Below are 13,850 nucleotides of genomic sequence, written 5' to 3'. Positions count from 1 at the left end.
TCCTTAAAAACGGAGGGCTGTGTGCAGCGCTGGGAGAAGAGTGTTGCTTTTACGCCGACCACACGGGGGTAGTCCGAGATTCCATGGCAAAGCTGAGAGAAGGCCTGGAACGGCGTAAAAAGGAGAGAGAGGCTCAGGAAGGGTGGTTTGAGTCTTGGTTTAATCAATCCTCCTGGTTCACCACCCTGACATCTACTATAGCAGGCCCTCTGATCATACTATTACTGATGCTTACATTCGGGCCCTGCATCCTGAGCCGAATTGTCTCATTTGTCAGAGACCAGATTGGCAGGGTTGATCGGCAAATCACTCAAATTCACTTTACGCAGCTGAGAGAAACTAGCAAAGAGCAGCCCTATTCAGATAGGTATTTATAATGGGCTTGGGAAGCCTCTTCCTTTATCTGTTGCAGTAACCTCATCTCGTGGCCGGTACCGGAAAACGCAGGAGGAGAAGGAGTGCGGACCGGACCCGTACAGAAACCCCGGATCACTGAACGAAGAGATTCCCATCACCCCTCTACCCTATCCCTGCCCCTCTTTTCTGAGCCACGCTCCATTCTGGTCAAGCCACACTGGGTCCTGCCTGGTCTGGTAGAAATGTCATCAATCCTCCCCTGTGCCTCCTCACGGTTAAGGAAGTATGCCCTTGCCCAGGATACCCAATGACGGGCAACTTCTGTCACCGCCGCGCACACCTAAGACAGGGGCTAAAGCATTCTCCCCAATGACGGGTACCACGGCGGGGCGACGGACAACCTAAGACAGGGGTCCTGGTGTGCCATAATTGGAAAAAAGGGGTGAGATGTTGCCTACTGACCAAGTAAAAGAATGCTTGATTTTTCATTCCCCCTTTGTCCTGCTCAAAGCTGGGCAACTTCCCAGTACAGGAGGTTTCAGTTTGGGGAAAATGCACCCTCATAAATGATTTGTAAATGATGTATGAGGAACAACACAGTCTCTATGGATATGTCAAAACTGTGACAAAGCAGGCCGCTCTGACCGGTAGCAGTAGGTCTAAAGGGTCACCAGGTGGCTGACCAATGGTCCATGGCTCTGCTCACTGTGGCTGACCAATTGGTGCATGGCTCTATTCATTGTCCCATCCACTTTCCCACATCCCATCCCCTTTCCTTTCTTTTGGGTGGGGTGTGGAAACATACTTAAGTCTGTACCTGTGCTCTGAATAAACGCACGCATTCATGCCATCTCCTGAATGACGGAACCCTGTGTGACTCGAGTGCTGATTTCACCCTGACGGCCCTCCCCTGGCTCGGCCCCGAAGCGCCGGACGTGGCATAAGTGAATTTTAAAAACATTTTAAAAATGTTTTAAAATACATTCAAATTTTTTTCATAATAAAAATTAAAAATAAACATTTTCTTCCAAAAATAATCCACGTATGTGGTATGAAGACTATAGACAGACACATGGCCAGACATAATACAGCTTCTTAATAAGCTTTCCAATCTAGATTTACTTTACTACAGCAAAAGTAGTAACAAAGGTCCATAAACTCTCCTTGCTGCTAGAAACTGTTTTTATGTTTCTATTAAACTTAACCAGGGAAACTCGGAAGACAAGGCACTAAAGAACTATATAAAGTCTTCACTAAACTTCACCCAAAATCTTTTGTATCTATCCCTTTCCTTCTGACTTCACTCAAGCATGCTCCCCTCCAGTTTTATCCATGCTCCTGCAAATGGCATGATTTTGTTCTTTCTCAGAGCTGCGTAGTATTTCACTGTGCACATATACGACAACTTCTCAATCCACTCATCATTAGTTGGGAATCTGGGTTATTTCCATATCTTGTGCAAGAGAAACATTAGTAGTAACTCTGAGCCACAGAATCCTAATCAATTTTTTTTAATGACGAGAAAAATAGAAGTATTTTGAGCTTGCGACGGTCTATCACCAGTAAACAAAAGCAGAGAAAGACATTGATCGGGAGGAATGAAAAGAAATATGCCCCCCCCCCGGCCCTCCCCCCTTCACACACTTCTCATTGCATGTCAGGAGCCAGATGAAATGTGGCTGGAGAGCCGAGGGCTCCCACAGCACAGCAAAGACTGTTGCTTCTGAGTACTTCTGAGTCTCTTAGTTGCACGAGAGGAAGAGGAGCCCCTTGAAGATGGGCTTTCCTGAATGAAGGTGGGGCAGGCCCAAAGCTCGGCTGAGACCATTCAGGCCTTAGCCTTACACAGAACTTTTCCTGGGGGACCGGAACCGCTCCTCACCCTCCAACTAGGGGAGCGTGTGGACGGGCACTGGAGATGGGCAGGAGAAAGTGCAAAGTCTCCCAATGTGCCCCCCTAGACCTTTGCCTTCCACAGGTGGGTTTGGAAAGACGGCTCCAGCGTGCACGGGAGATTGGGCTTGGGTGGGGAGCTGGTGCCAGACGTGGGGCATGGGGAGCACACGGCCTGTGTTGATGGGGTGGAACAGGAGTGTGTGCGGTCACCAAGGGGTGGTTTCCGGAGCTCTAGCAGCCCGGGAAACTCTGCAGCCGAGGGAAAGGCACTGACTCATGAAGTGACAGACGCGCCAGATGCCCAGGAGCGGGAGATAAAAACGTGTGGCATCATCTAGGTCAGAGCTGGCGAAGATGCCCATGCGGCACGGGTAAGGGCTCTAAGGGCTCGATTCCCCGCACGCGGCAACAACACTGGGCGCGCCCCTGCACGCGCTTCTGCCTCGGGCATCAAATGTGGTTGTTCCCCAGAAGCACTGTGCATAGCAGGAGAATCTGTGTCTCGTTCACTCCTACTTCATCTTCAGTTCACCGTTCTGGAAAGCAAAGGCAGGGCTTCACATGCGTAAGGAAGGCAATTTACTGCAGAGACACATCCCTGCACGTCCCCCACCCATGTTACGCCCCTCCCCATCCTTCTCCTTTCCATTCCTCCCCTCATCTCCCCTCTCCTCCCCTTCCCTCTCCTCCCTTCTAATCTCCCATTCCCTCTTCATGCCCCTCCCCTCCCCTTTCCTTCCCTCTTCTTTGTCTTGAGCTTTCTCTTCTATCTCTCTTTTTTCTCTTACTCTTTTCTTTCTTTCACTTTCTTCTTTCTTTCTTCTTTCCTTCTGTCTTTCTCTATCTTCTCCTTCTTTCTCCCTCTTCTTTCTTTTTTCTCTCTTCTTCCTTCCATTTTCTTTCTCTTTCTCATTTCTTTTTCTTTCTTTCTCTCTTCCTTCCATCCCTTTTCTCTCATCTTTCTCTCTTCTTTCTCACTTTCTTTCTTGTCTCTTTTTCTCTTTCTTTCTCTCTCTCTTTCTTTTCTTTCTTTCTTTCTTTCTTTCTTTCTTTCTTTCTTTTTTTCTTTCATTCCTCCTTTCTGTGGGAAGCATACCAGGCAGTGAGGGGGACTATTTCTCATTCTGTGCTAGATTTGCTCCCAGTGGTGTACAGTAACATATGGTGCTGGGGATCGAACCCAGGTCTCCCATATACTCAGCCCTTTGTACTATCGACTGGCCTACTTTATTTCTTTATTAAAAATGTGTTTTAGGGGCTGGAGAAACAAAACAGCTTGCAAGGTGCTTGCCCTGCATGCAGACAGCCTGGGTCCAACCCCTGGCCCTGCATATTGGCCCCCAAGCAAAGCCAGGAATAAGCCCTGAGTGCAGCCAAGTGTGGTCCAAAAGTGACAAAACAATTAAATTAAACACACACTTCATTTCAACCTTTTCATATGGACATTTTCAAATGTTCATAGTTGTAGAGAAATGTAGTACATATATCCCTGCATGTCCATCATCCAGCTTCAACAAGAAATTCCAATTAAAAGGGGGAAAACAACATTTCACTGCTCATTCCACACAACCAATTATCTTAATATCAGTGACATACTTTCATCGGTCCACATAATCCTCTAAATATTTCTGGCTATGGATATAGCAGAGAAGATGCATTGGGGTTTGATTGTTTTGAATTCAGCATTCTTCTCTGAGGGATATTCTTCAGCTTTCCAGAAGGAACAGTGGTGTGCCTATGAGATTATCAGGGAATGTCCACATTGAGTTGCCACCCAATGAACCCAAAACTCCTTTCAGATGGGAGGGCTTCCTACCTTCTGCACTCATCACATCTAACAGAGATTCTTTACTCAGTGTTATCCATCGGTATGATGGGTCAATTGTGCACAGCATGCTTAGTGACAGGAACCCAGACCCAAAGAGATAGTACAGATAGTACAAGAAAGGGTGCTTCCCTTGCATGCGTCCTACCTTGGTTCCATCCCTAGGACACTTGCCTTACACATATTCCATCTAGGGTTGATCCCTGGAATCCCATGTGGTCCCGTGAGCCCTCTAGGACTGATACCTGAGCTCAGTGACAGGAAGCCAATAACAGGAAACCACAGCATCACCCAAAGACACCCAAAGGCTGCTGAGCTCTGACAGGGCAGGTGTGGATGGGACTATTCTAAGTAAGTTTGTGATTCTGAGAAGAAATTCTGGGTAAAAATATCTGCGGCTTATTACCATAAATATTCAAATGGTCACAGTTGGTGTAGCAAGTTCTAGGGATTAAGTGCATGGTATGGCCAGTAGATTTATAAACTATAGAGAATGCACTTAATAAATTGCTTCAGTGTCTAATCAAATTACTTCAGTATTGTAAAACACAAGCTCCCCATCCATGTGACATGAAGAACTTAGGATCCCATCAAAGATTTGCAATCATTGTCTGGTTGCTCAGATTCAACAGTCTAAGAAAATACCCTTCCCAAGCCCGATAATCTCGAGTCTTATTGTGGAACAGTGAGATGGGCTGGTGGGCTCCTTTAACTCTGCTATGTGGTAGCCCATTTTGTGAATAGGGGTTGTTATTCAACTTCTAAAATCACAAGACCATATCCTGTAGCTTTCAGAGGAGGTCAGGGCTGGCACACTCAAAGGAAGACCAGGTGAGTGCACAGGGAGAAGACCACCATCTGCAAGCCTCTTAAGAAACCAGATCTGCCCCGTGATCTGATTTGTTTAGTTTGGGAGTCATGCCCGGCAGTGCTCAGGGCTTAGTCCATCTCTGTGCTCAGGAGTCACTACTGGCAGGATGGTAGTGGCCATATGCCTTTGGTGCCAGGGATCCAACCTGCAAGGCAAGAACGTCACCTCTGGTACTCCTCGTCCAGCCTCCGTGCCTTGACCTGAGACTTCCAACCTCTGACACTTTGAGGAAGGCCACTTCTGTAGCCTGAGTCATCCAGCCCCAGCCAGCAAACACAGGGTAGACCAAGCCACAACACTGAAGTGACCTTTTTTTTTTTTTTTGGCTTTTTGGGTCACACCCGGCAATGCACAGGTGTTATTCCTAGCCTGCACTCAGGAGTTACTCCTGGCGGTGCTCAGGGGACACCATAAGGGATGCTGGGAGTCGAACCCAGGTCGGACGCGTGCAAGGCAAACACCCTACCTGCTGTGCTATCTCTCCAGCCCCTAAAGTGACCTTTTAACCACATCAAGGGGCTCTGGGCCTAGAACATGAGTAGAAAACTTGAAGGAGAGGGCTGGCCAGGCACGTGCAGTTCAAGCGAAGCCTTTCAGATGCAGTTTGATGATAGTAGGCAGTGACTGGAACTCAAAGTGAAGTAAGATGTGATGTCACTTCCTGGCCAGGGCCTCCTACAAGAGCTTGTTGCAAGTACCACAAGCAACAACGGTCAAAGTTATGAGATGTCAGAGGCTCCTGAGTGGGGGCTGGAGGGAGAGACCAGGGGAGCACAAGACTCATCATGTTGAACTTTTCAGATGTATAAGGAATGTAGCTGATGAGACCTGATCTGAATGCGATCACTTGGACAGTTGATGAAAAGATGGCAAACGTTAAGAAATCAATGTGTTGCTTCAAATATGGAAGGCAAGAGTAAGACATTTTGTTAATCCTCATTAATGATAAGGATTTCCTGGTTGTAAGGGGCTGTTACAGGAAAGAACAATAAATGTACAATATTTACCAATATTCTCTTCAAAGTGCCTTTCAAACACTAAATAATTACCCAATTAAGCCACTGCAAGATAAGCTGTTATTACTCTGGATTTAGTGAAAAGGACAATAATTACTATTTTAACAGTTTCTGCAGAGAAAGACTCAATGTTTACTAAATACAACTGTGAGAACACCCCACCTTTTCCATCAGTGGAGAGAATAATAATAATAATAAAAAAAAAAACACAAAAGGTTGATGAGCTAAGATGAATTCAGGGGAAGACGAAGATGATTAAGAACTAAGAACCATGAACTGCAAAGACAGAGAATTCAATATGCAGAGCAGAGACCAGAATTGGCAGACAGCTAGATATGAATACTTGCCAATATTCAGTGTTACATACTGACAATGGAGAATCTTTGGTCGTGCCCTGAACAACATAATTCATCACACTAGTGCTTGGGGCAGTCATAGCCAAGCCATCCATCATCATCATATCACTAGACTGAGTGGGAGGGAGAGGGAGGACTTTGATTGTTAACCTCTAGGGAGAGACAATTTATAGCCACGTCCCTAAGCATGCAGCCGGGCTCTGCCCAAGGCTCTGACTCCTGCTTCTATAAGGTTTAAGTCAAAGTCACAGAGTGAACACCTTGTCTCGGGATGTTGAGAGTAAAGCCTGGGTCTCATCTGCTTAGAGCTGAAACAAAAATACCAGGAATCAGATTTAAAATACCCTTTGAAGCTACTTTTAAAATGCTAATATGTGCTGAGTGTGAACAATTCCATTTCAAATGTATTTGACTGACAAAATTCATTTCAAGGTGTATTTAATGCTAATTATATTTGAGAAGAATTGTTTCTTAACAATGAACCCATGAGGCCAGAGAGATTGGACAGAGGGGTAAGGTAGGGCTCTTGCTTTGCATGTGGTGAGGCAGGTTCCATTCCCAACATTGCACAGGGTCTCCTGAGCACCCCCAGGAGTCATCCCTGAGTGCACAGCCAGGAGTAAACCCTGAGCATCATTGGGTATGGCCCCTCAAACCAACCAACCAAACTTTTCCAAAATAAACATAGACCCTTTGTTTCTATCCCTCTAGTTTTGAGTCTTCCTATATTTCAGACTTGAGCACCAACTATCCTTATAGAATGTAATTAAGCATCCCAATATGATTTTACCACCTCTGATTAAAATCATGAAGACAAGCCCAGTGGTCTGGCACCAAGCACACCTCACTAGCAGCAAGTGGAGTGTTAGAACAGCGAGTACAGGGCCGCAGAGAGAGCTCGGGGTCAGGGGTGAATGCCTTGTTCACACAAAAACCAGAGTTTCACCTCTGACATATGTTTTTCTTGAGTTACTGACCCATGTGACCCAGTTGGCTGAGAATTGCTGGGAGCAGCTCTCATTAAACCACTGAACATTACTTGGAGACTCTCCTCCATTTCCCCCCAAACTAACGCACAAGCAAGAATACAAGCTTCTGTAGCACCTTCTGATTGGTAACAGAGGAATCTGCCAAGCCAGAAGCCAGTGATCCCGAATAATTATGAGCTGCATATGTATTCCAACTCACCTGAGTGCACTGATCAGGACAAATGAAGGAATGCTGCAGAAACAAACAGGGCCCCTGTTTACAGAGTTAAGCACAACAAAGGTTTCTTTTTCATGGGAGAAGGTTAAGCAACAATTAACATGTAAAATATATAGCCAGTCACCAGTATTAACTACTAATTTATTACTATATATAAGTATACATCATAAGACACATCATAAGATACTTAATGCCCATCTTCCAAGATTACGGCACCATATTTGATGGGGTTCATATATGGTTTGAACCATGGGAAATTACTCTTGTAATTTTCCATTTCTTGTACTTTCCCATTCAAGGGTAATTAGAGGCCACCCTAAAAGCCTCTATCCCTCTCTCAGAGAGCCCGGCAGGCTATGGAGAGTATCCCTCCCACACGGCAAAGCCTGGCAAGCTATCCGTGGTGAACTCAATATACCCAAACCAGTAAATACAATGAGTCTCATTCCCCTGACCCTGAAAGAGCCACCAATACAGCAGCATTAAGAAGGACGAGGAAGAAGAGGCTGATAAAATCTCAAGGCTGAACTAGGCTGCCAAAACGAAGGACAAAAATGACTGTCTGTGCTTTCAATGCATGTACACTGGCATCATATGCATCCATCGAGGACCTGATGGTGCAAGCGCAAAAGATCAAGTATGACATCATTGGTCTGACCGAGATAAGAAGGCATCAATGACATCACACCGTTTATTTGTTCTGGAGAAGAACTGATCTTCAGAATATGTGATAAAAGAGGGGGCAGTGGTGTCAGTGTCCTTGTCAACATGAACTTGGCCATGAGCATTGATTCATTCGAATGTCTAACAACCCGAATCAGACGACTACATTTGTGAATAGATGTGGCTCACTGCCAGCAGTTTCTATCTTCGTTGTCTGTGCACCAACATCCAATTACGATGAAGGAGAAATTGAGAAGTTCTACATAGAGCTGGAGAAGTTCTATAAAGAAGACCACACCTTCTACAAAATCATTGTTGGTGATTTTAATGCCAAGATAGGACCAAGAAGATCAGCCGAAGAACTCCTCATTGGGACAGGGTGAGAGACTATTTGAGTTCATCATGTCAACCAACCATGTTATCCATGGTAACTCACAGTTCCAGAAGGCTAAATCTAAACGTTGGACATGGGAGTCTCCCAGTGGACAATTCCACAACAAAATAGACCACATCATATGCAATCGACGATTTTGCTGACCCATGTTGCTGTTGTGCCAAAATTCCAAATGGGATTGGACCACCATCTCCTTCGTGCAAAATTCTACTTCACGGACCAGGGAGAAAGGGCTGCTAAGTTTAAGAAGAGAATTCCTGGAATGACCACCAACTGGGAGCTCTTTGGCACTATTTCTGCAACATGTGAAGATGCCGTTGTTGACAACATTGATGAGGAATACGATTGACTGGTTCAGCACCTCCATGATTGTGCAAGAAACGCCAAGAGGGATAGCCACAAAAGGACACCTGTCTTTGAAAACTCTTGAGTTCATTTGCCAACGTGGCTTGGCACAAGCCTCAGGCAACCGCATGCGAATGTCGGAGCTCGCAAAGCAGTGCAGAGAAGTGATAAAGAAGGACCTCAAAGAGAGAAAGAGCAGCAATGATGGCAGATGCGGCAGAAGATGGGAAAAGCATTCGTAACGGCCGCCTGTCCTTTGCCAACTACAAGACCAAGATGACTGCCCTCTGACATCCTGATGGATCTACCATATCTTCCAGAAGGGCAATGGAGAAGATTATCCATGACTTCTACTCAGATCTTTTCAATAGCCATGTCCACCTGCCCACATACCAAATTCCACAGGATGGATATATCGTTTCCAACATTCTCCCTACCGAAATTCGTCATGCCATTTTGTCAGTAAAGAAGCGAACAGCACCTGGACCAGACAAGGTCAGACCCGAACACCTGAAGAATCTGCCATCAGTACTCATCAATACACTGGCTCGGCTCTTCATACGCAACCTGTCTGAATGCAAGTTTCCGTCCCAGTGGAAAACCAGCAGGACTTTACTACTGTACAAGAAGGGAGACATCCATGACATTGGCAACTATTGCCCAATCTGCCTGTTGTCTCTTGTCTACAAGCTGTTCACTCGAGTCATCCTGAATAGAATTTGCAGAATAAGAGATGAAGGACAACCATGCAAGCAAGTCAGGTTCCGAAAAGAATTCAGCATGATTGACCATATCCACACGATAACCAAGCTCATTGAGGTTTCTCAGGAGTTCAAGATGCTGTTCTGTCTAACGTTCATTGATTTAAAGAAGGTCTTTGATTCTGTTGAGACTGAAGAGGTCATTGAAGCCCTAGCCAAACAGGGCATTCAAACTCAATACATCATGATCCTCCTTGAGCTGTGTTATGGATTCACTACCAGGATCTCACCATTCTACAAGGAACTGATCATTGATGTCAAGAGAGGGGTTCGGCAGGGTGATACCATCACCAAAACTCTTCAGTGCCATCCCCGAGAACGTCATGCGACAACTGGAATGGGAAGGAATGGAAATCAAGATAGACGGTCGGGAACTATACTACCTCCGCTTTGCTGATGACATCCTTCTAATAACACCAAATATTAGCCAAGTGGCATTAATGCTGGTCGACTTCGACTGTGAGTGTGGAAATGTCGGACTATAGCTGAATCTCACGAAGACAATGTTTGTGAGAAAAAACCATCTCGTTCCTGATATTCCATTGGTATATTTGATATGCCAAAAACAGTAACAATAAGTCTCACAATGGAGATGTTACTGGTGCCCACTTGAGTGAATCGATGAACAATGGGACAACAGTGCTACAGACAGTGCAACTAATATTTAATAAATAATTAACCATAATTGTATGGAGGAGAGCTGATGTGACTAAGAGAATGGGGAGTGAGTGCCACAGCGTTTGAGGGCTGATAGCATAGTGTTAGTTACAGGGTTACAAGCTTAGATGGAATTTGGTAGTTTCCTACTCAGTCCTCTTCACTTGCCTGAACCAGCCATGGCCTTTGTTAGCAGTTTCTGTTTCTGCCCTATCTGCGGTCCAACTGTGCTCCCTTTGCTTTTAGATGACAGTCTCCATCTCTTGGGGGAAGTGGTGGGTGTGCAGAGCCCTGGAAGGCCTGTCCCCACCCTCCCATATCTCCAGCTTCATCTGGAATCCATCACCAAAGTTGCATGTATCGGCAAAGACCTTCTGGCTATTTCTAGAACATGGCAGCTTCTTACATGCCTCGTTGGCCTTGCAGGTCCCAGGACAGGCACATCCTTTAGTCCCTTTGAGACAGAATCTCAACTCAACCCAAAACTTCCCTCTCACCATTTTCCAGGGTCACAGTCTGCCCCACCTTTGACAATATTTTTTATTGAATCACCATGAGATACAGTTACAAAGCTTTCATGTTTGAGTTTCAGTCAGAAAATGGTCGAACACCCATCCCTCCACCAGTGCAAATTCTCTACCACCAATGTCCTCAGTATCCCCCAAACTCCCATCCCAGCCCTCCTCCTGCCTCTATGACAATTTCCCCCATTCTCTCTCTCAATTTGGGGGCATTATGGTTTGCAATATAGATACTGAGAGGCTACCACGTTTGGTCCTTGATCTACTTTCAGCACACATCTCCCATCCCAAATGATGCCTCCAACCATCATTGACTTAGTTATCCCTTCTGTATTCCAGCTTCCTTCTCCCCCAGCTCATGAGGCAGGCTTCCAACTATGGAGCAATATTCCTGGTCCTTGTGTCTACTGTCCTTGGGTGTCAGTCTCATATTATGTATTTTATAATCCACAAATGAACCTTTGACAATTTTTATGAACTTTTTTGCTGGTGTTATGTTTCCTCAAGCCCTTCTAGTTCCAGCCTAGCAACAATCTGTCCAAGAGGCTAAAGTTCCTATTTATCCTGCTGCCTCTTGTAAACCTGGGTATAAAATACATACTTGTTTGAGTGACTAAAGCAACTGACCATGTGACACCAAAGGTGACCCCAAATATAAGACAATCAAAACAGACTCTTATTTCCATACATGAATAGATGGTACCTAACTTGGACACTCAAAGCTGGAAACAGAATGAGAAAGAGAGTTCTTATCCTATCCACAGCTGTGCAAAACAAGACAAAAACCAATCAGGGTGGTGTTGGGACAGAGAACAAGTGGTTCTGGAGTCAGGAAAACATAGATTTTCTCCACTTCCTGCTACATGGCTTACTTCCTTCCATGCCTTATTTTCTCTCTGTAATAGGCAAACCCCTTATAGGCTTGTGGTGATGTGAAATTAGGCTGCTCAGAACTCAGGTCACACCTCTGGGGATTTATTTATTCATTTATTTTTAACTGGGCTGGAGCGATAGCACTAGCACAATGGGTAGGATGTTTGCCTTTCCCACGGCCGACATGGCCGACCTGGGTTCTATTTCCCCGCCCCTCCTGGAGAGTCTGGCAAGCTACCAAGAGTATCTTGCCCACACGGCAAAGCCTGGCAAGCTACCCGTGATGTATTCGATATGCCAAACACAGTAACAAGTCTCACAATGTTACTGGGCCCGCTCAAGCAAATCGATGAACAGCAGGAGGACAGTGACAGTGACAGTAATTTTTAACTATCAAACAGACTTGGACCTTCCTTGGAGAATTCTAAGATCAAGGTATGTGAATGAAATCTATTTTGCTCTTCCAGAGTCCAGAGTGCTAAGCATTACCCCATGAAACGGTACTATTTTGCTTTTTCATTCCCAACTCCACAAAGCACATATTCTAGTAACTTTTTTTTAACAATAAAGCCACACATACAGGATTCATAAGTGAAGATGTGTCACAGAGTAGCCCTCAGTGAATGGTTTGCTTTCGTGAAGCGCCAGACCCAGGCTGAGACTGAGTTCAAGAAACTTGCTTTGCATGGGAGAGCCTGGGTTTGATCTTCAGCACCTTGAAGGGGGACGAAGAGGGGTCGGGGATTTAGCTGCTCTTGCAATCAGCAGTAAGCCCCCTCATGGAGCGGAGCGTGTGCAGAGACTTGCTTTTGCAGGGGGTTATTTCTGGAATTGCAGCATTAATCGCATGCACCTCTGTCAGTGCTAGTGAAGTGTAGGCAGGTGTGCCCGTTCTTTGGGGACTGCGCATGGCCGTAGGATGGCAGCTAACGCTTGTCGGTTTGCTTCGCAAAAGGTGATTTATGGAGGACCGGGCTCCTGGGTTCCCACAAAGCAGAACCCGGGGGCGCCCCCTCCGCGTGTCAGTGCACTTGAGGCGACTTAACAAATAACACAGCATCGCGGCTGTGAAAACCACTCTCTGTGCTGGGGGTGGAAGTGGGGGGGAGGACAAAATACAAAAAGAAAAAAAAAACAGAAGGTAAAACCCAGGACAGGCTGAGGGCCTGGCTCAGAGGCAGGATTTCAACACCTGTTAAAAGGGAACTGGACTCCAGGAGAGAATCCCCACCCCCACCCCATACCAGCACCCTTGAGGGCCTACCAGCACGTTGGGCAGTTTCCCTGGAGCCTGTGCGGAAATCTGGGCTTCGCAGGACTTGTACTAGGTGGGGACCTCGGGGTAGGGGCCTCGGGGTTCGTGCAGCTTTGCAGGACTTGTCCTATGTAGGGGACTTACGGTTCCGTGCAGCTTAGCAGGGAGGGCACCAGTCACCCCGCGACTCCCAGTCTTCTGCATCACCAGCTCTGCCACTCTGCACCCCCACCCTGGGGCGAAAGCGGTTGCAGGCCCGAGAGCCAGCCTTGTCCCCACCTCCCTCCCCGCCCCGCGCCTGCCCCGCGGGGTTCCCTGCAGGATCTGACCCGCGCGAGTTAGTGCGGGACCCCACGCTTCCTACCGGGCCCACAGCTCCTGCGCCCACTCTGGCTCCGGCTCCCCGCGCCTTCGCTCCGCTCACGAGTTCCCCTCTGCAGGGCAACCCACTAGGTCTCTGAGGGTTCCCTACTCTCCTCCCACTACTCCCAGGGGGCCTAATCCGGCCCCGGCCACGCCCCACCCGGGCACGAAGCCCCTGGCCTTTAATCCCGCGGAATCTGCCAAAGGACACGCCTAGCGGCTTCTCCCCGCCTCTCTCTGAGCCTATAGCAAGCTTAGAAGACTCTTGCCCCTTAGCCGCTCTTGGGTCCTAAGACACGCCCATTGGCTAGGGCCACACCCCTCCCGGGGCTAGGACACGCCCATTGCGTTCCCTGCGGGGTTAGGCTTCTGCCGGGCCCTGGAGTCTAGGACACGTCCATAGGGCTCCGGCCCCGCCCCCTGGGCCTAGGACACGCCCGTTGCGTTCCCAGCCCCGCCCAGACTTTGTCCCTGGGCTTCCGCTGGAACTC

General features: G+C 47.0%; 1 protein-coding gene across 4 annotated transcripts in view; it reads right to left on the bottom strand.

The window, feature by feature from the left end:
- PTER (phosphotriesterase related) overlaps positions 1-13,448 on the bottom strand; it is a 69,832-nt gene extending 56,384 nt beyond the window's left edge. Inside the window, exon 1 of one of the 4 annotated variants that reach the window (XM_056114546.1) lies at positions 13,361-13,448. The gene's annotated coding sequence lies outside the window, so the exon portion shown is untranslated. Of the gene's footprint in view, positions 1-13,005; positions 13,027-13,140; positions 13,164-13,360 lie in introns of those variants that run through there. The other 3 variants (XM_056114548.1, XM_056114545.1, XM_056114547.1) reach the window with 3 other exon arrangements.
- Between the last annotated feature and the right edge of the window lie 402 nt (positions 13,449-13,850).

The sequence above is a fragment of the Sorex fumeus genome, unplaced genomic scaffold (assembly GCF_029834395.1).
Source record: "Sorex fumeus unplaced genomic scaffold, SorFum_2.1 ptg000026l, whole genome shotgun sequence".
Taxonomy (NCBI): Eukaryota; Metazoa; Chordata; class Mammalia; order Eulipotyphla; family Soricidae; genus Sorex; species Sorex fumeus.
Note: the sequence above shows the minus strand (reverse complement) of the source record. Positions and strands in the feature narration are given on the sequence as shown.